The sequence below is a fragment of the Belonocnema kinseyi genome, chromosome 6 (genome assembly GCF_010883055.1).
Source record: "Belonocnema kinseyi isolate 2016_QV_RU_SX_M_011 chromosome 6, B_treatae_v1, whole genome shotgun sequence".
In the NCBI taxonomy this organism is placed as follows: domain Eukaryota; kingdom Metazoa; phylum Arthropoda; class Insecta; order Hymenoptera; family Cynipidae; genus Belonocnema; species Belonocnema kinseyi.
Window position 1 is genome coordinate 42,538,543 of NC_046662.1, and position 5,149 is coordinate 42,543,691.

General features: G+C 31.3%; 1 long non-coding RNA gene across 1 annotated transcript; it reads left to right on the forward strand.

Annotated features, from left to right (window-relative positions):
* Positions 1 to 2,034: 2,034 nt before the first annotated feature.
* On the forward strand, positions 2,035 to 2,913 carry LOC117175186. The gene is made up of 2 exons (XR_004467447.1): positions 2,035 to 2,121; positions 2,509 to 2,913. It is a non-coding gene; the product is annotated as an uncharacterized LOC117175186 (long non-coding RNA).
* Positions 2,914 to 5,149: the final 2,236 nt, after the last annotated feature.

Consider the following 5,149-nt stretch of genomic DNA (forward strand, 5'->3'; position numbering starts at 1 on the left):
TTTAAGATTTTAAGATTTCAAATTATCTGGAAAAAGTATCTGAAATATTTGAAAACAATTTTCTGAGGAGAAAATTTTTTTATTTGTAGAAGTTTCAGCAGCTTTGAAAAGAATAAAAAATAATCTAAGTCCTGAAAAGATTCGGAAACATTTCAAACAAAATTTACATTTTTGAAAATTTCGAAAAAAAAGTGAAAAGCCTTCTAAAAATTGTTTGAAGTTTTAAGAGAACCATAACATGTTCTCAAAATTTATGGCTGAATTTAAAAATATTTCTTTGTTTAAAAAAGGTTATTGTAAAGAAAATTTAATCAGAATTATAAAGTTACAACAAATTCTATTTTGCTCAATAAATATTTAAAAGCACTCAAACAATTTAGAGTTAATTTTATACTTGCGAAAAATTGCATTTTTTCAAATTTAGATTGTTGAAGCTTTGGAAAAAGGAAGCTGAATTAAAAATAGTAAATGAAAAAATTTCTTTAAAATGGTGAGAAAATTTTTAATAGATATTAAGAACGTTCCGATATCTTAAAAAGAATGAATTAAATGGTTAATTTAAAAATATTTGAGAAAAATGAAATTTTTTTAGAATTTTGTGAAAAAAAGTTTTTAAAATAATTTAGAAATGTTTTAAAATAATCAAACAATATTCTCTAGATTGTTGGGAAAATTGAAAGATATTTTCTGGAAGATTTTAGGACATTTTTTATTTTTCCGAATATAAAAATAAATTTAGTTTGAAAAATTTTCAAGTTTAAAAAACTTAACTAAAATTATAAATTGCAAACAAATTTGATTCATTTGGATACATTCATTTAAGAAGTATCTTTTCGTCTTTATAATTTTCAGGATGTATAGCTTAAGATTTAAGAGAAAAAGGGAATTTTCATTATACTTTTTTTAAAAATAAACATGAACTAAGATTATTTCAAGCTAAAAAATAAACATGGTTGAAAATGATTCATAAAATAGAGGAAAGTATTTTATTGTCACTTATAACTATTTTTGGAAAAGAACTAGAGATGAAATTTTCAAATAAGTATGTCGCAATTTTTATTGTTTATTTAACAATAGTTTCTAGGGTTTAATGTTTTTCTCTCTAACTTCAGATAAAAGCTGCAACTATTATTTAATCCTAATGATGCAGGGCTTATTTAATTCTTTAAAATATTCTCTGCAAATAATATTTCACTTTTCCAAAATTATTTATAATAAACATTAGCATATTTTTCTTGATCTTAACAATAATTCCCAAAAAAAGTTTCATAGCTTATATTTCAATAAAAGAAGATAAAATTTATAAAAAAAGGAATTTAAAAACCAAAAAGACGAATTTTTAAAAAATAAAGATTTTTCACTTAAGAAAGAAATAAAAACTTATCTAAATCATTGAGCCCTTAAGGCAAAAGACAAATTTTTTCGGCAAAAATTTAAAGATATACATTTGCAGTTAAAAATTTAAATTAAAACCAACAAAAAAAATATCGTCTTTTAAGCAATGAAATTTGCAGTACAAAAATACATGTTTAGCAATATTGTTTAGCTGTTACCCACGTATTTAAATTTATAATTGAGAAGGTTTAATTATTATAAAATTGGTTAAACTCTCAAAGAGATTAATGTTTAATAAAGAATATAAATCTTGAACCATAAAACATTTTCAGAAACCTAAAAATTTAACGTGATATTTATTTAAAAAAAAACGTTTTCGTTAACGATTATTTTAAAGTAAAAATTTAGGTATGTATTGGGGTCAGCATGTGCAACAAATTTGACTTTTTATCCAGATCGATTACCTCAACCAAGAATGTTAAAAAATAAACGGGAACTCGCACATGTGCATCAAGGTCTATAGGGAGATATTGGGTGTGTATGGAAATGGAAAGTTTCTGGACTCTAAATATATGAAATTAATAATTATTTGTGTTCTACTTAGCCGTCTTAATATATGCAACTCATTAGAGTATAGTGGGAGATTTTGGGTATATATTGACCACAATTTCTCGGAAAATTCGTAACTCAGAAAGAACTTCTCAAAGTAGCATTCTCCACAATTTGTCAAAATGAACTTCGTCTTTGCTTTCCTTACGCTGCTCTTTGCTTTGGTGGTTATTCTCGGTAAGTATTAGTGAAACCTATTTGTTAAACAATTTGTTATTTATAAATTATTTCTTTGTGGCAGATAAACTGTTTTCAAATTCATCATCATTTCTCTTTTTCTCAACCTTTTTTTTCAACGAATTTCTTCCGAACAAAAAACTTAATAGAATTTTTATTTCGCTGCAAAAAATTATTTCTAGCACATTTTGAGATTTTTTTACATTAGAGCTTTGGTAGTTATAGTTTGCTGTTTCAATATTTAGTCTTTCTTTTTATTATCTTCTTATAAAGTGTAGACATACTTACTAGTATTTTCTTTGTACATTGAAAAAACTGAGTCTCAATTATTTCTGCATGAGTTTCTGAACTTCTAAAATGCATAACATTTTTCCTCGCTTGTTACAGAATTAGCTTCAGCCATGCCTTCACCTAAGCCCGAGTGTCCTTTTGCACAACAAGCAGCTCAAACTCCTGGATATTATCCACCAGGAGGATAAATTCCAAAATTTCCCGAGTCAGTAGTGCTACAGGATGGACCAGTTAATCGCTTAAAAATGCAAAACGAATACAATTTTGTTTTAATTAGCCAATGGTTACTCTATTAAATTCAGCTGGTACTAATACAAGATCAGCCTAATGATCGTCTATTAGCTTTAACTGACTTTATTTAATTGACTATTGACTGAATAAACATTTCTTTATACGTTTGGCTTTCATTAGGAAGAAAACTTGTTCGTATGATATTCATTGTTCGGAACCTGTGTAAACCATATTTTATTGCTTCAAATAAAAATATTTCCTCCTGTAAAATCCTTTGTTCTTTCTATTATACCTGTTTCTCTTTTTTTAAACTTATGGACTAATACTTTTTTTTTAAATACTTTTTTGGTTCAAAATATCGTACAGCCCACAAATATTGAGCAATTTGTGCGCCCGGCTTGCTTCGCCTGCAAGTTTAAACGCGCTTAGGGCTTGCGACTGTAGGGTCACGCGCTTTGCGCATCATGATGTATTGATTCCGCGCTTGATTGTTCATTTATCTAGCGCTTTGCGCTTGATTATGTATTTACTTCGCGCTACGCGCTCTATCTTTGTATTTTTGTGCATTGTTGCACAAACCTGTTAAAATTAAGACTCAAAATATCCACCACTGTAATTTTGTAATTGTGAATTCTCTTTTGATAAAAGAGCGTAGCTTGAGAGTTCGAGCGCACCTACGGCGCGCGACTAGTGGCTCTCCCATACCGCGCTTGACCTTTGAATTTCTCCCGCTTTCGTGTACAGAACTTTTAAAATCAAAGGTCAGGGGATCACCAACCGTAAATTTGTGATTGTGAACTCTCTTTTTTTTAAAGCTCTTTCGGCTCTAAGGAACACATGCTTATCAAGTATCTCGTACTTCGCAATAAGTTTGGCTAAAATCTCAACTTTTCTAAACTTTACACAACACTTTTGTATCAAATATAATAAATTTTTTATATATTTCTGCCTGCGATTACTTATTCAGATATTTCAAAATAAGGCATAAATTTCATTTATCATTATTATTTTAATATTTGGATTTTATTTTGCTTTAAATTATATTCTAAGCTGCACTGAGACATGTATTATTATTATTGCACCATTAAGCCATTTTCCTTTCGGTGTAGGCGTGACTCACTCGGTAGGGGAAAGGAGTAGTTTGTGAACGGGATAGAGATTTTTCAGATTGATCCAGAATTTTCGTGCTATATAAGTAAATAACACGTTCGTTCCATAGCACTTCTCCGAACCAGGATGCTGATCAATCAATCTATTAATCACCCCAAGCGAAGAACCTCACGAAGTTGTTATGTAAGGTTCCCCACTTGGGTCCATTAGTGGCCAAGGTCTTTTGTTCCAGGCATCATTCACTCTACTGACACTCTTTTTATTCAGTATTTGCTGCCATACTTTCCTGTCCTTGCATACTTCTCTAGCTTATTTTATGTCCGTGCATTTTTTCATGCAGGCTCTCGTGTTTCTGTGACTTCTTATGTCTCTTCTATGTAGGGTCTCATTCACACATTCTAACTATTCTTTCCGCGGTCTACCTCTGGGCACTCTGCCATTTACTTAACCTTGATACACTTGTTTCGTTAGTCGTTCATTTGGCATTCTCTCAACATGTCCGAACCATCTTAACCGATTTTTTTCCCATGTGTCTACTAGCGTCTCTTCTGCACCACATTCTTTTAGTTTATTATGTCATTTAAAGTGTCCCAGAAGGCGTCTTTTACTTCTCTAGGATCACTATCAACCGACGCGTAGCATGCTATGATAAATAGTCTTCTGATTCCCACTTTCATTCTAGCCCACAGCAGTCTGGAAGACACGAAACCATGGTTTCCGAGATGCTGTTTTGCTCTTTCATTCAAAATCAGACCTACTCCTTGTTTACCATGTGATTCACAGTCTACATCTGACCATATTTCGAATCCGCCTTTCAACACGCTGTTTTTTATGTCTTTGGTTTCGCGTCCCTTTTCCTTTGTTTCAGACGCACATAAAATGTCTAGTTTCTTCACGTCCATAGGTTCACGCAATTTTTGTTTTACTTCAGATCATTTACTCCCCTTGCATTCCAAACACCCAGTGTCCATTCGTCGCCTGAAACATGACCTTTAGATTTTCCGTGTGCATGCCTTTTGTCATTAAAAGTTCCAGTCCTTTCCGAGGCTATTTTGTAGTTTGTATCATTCATTGTTCAGATTATACGCCCAACTAACACCCTTATGCAATAAGTTTATTCTCTGAGTCGAAATCATGTCAATGTTAAGTATCAAATTGTCATATGGTTCAGATTGTAGTTCTAACGTCAGTCCCACAAAAAACTTCAGTTAATAAGGGATGGTTGAGAGAAAGGGGAGGTAGAACTGGAGCCGAGAGAGTCGTCTTGGGTTTGTCTTTTTGTTTTCATGCTGAGAAGGTCACTAGACGTCAGCAGCGTTGTGACCAAAGAATATATATGTATCTCCTTTTTTTGGTGTGTGTTTATTTTAGGCCTACATCTTTGAATTTACAATAA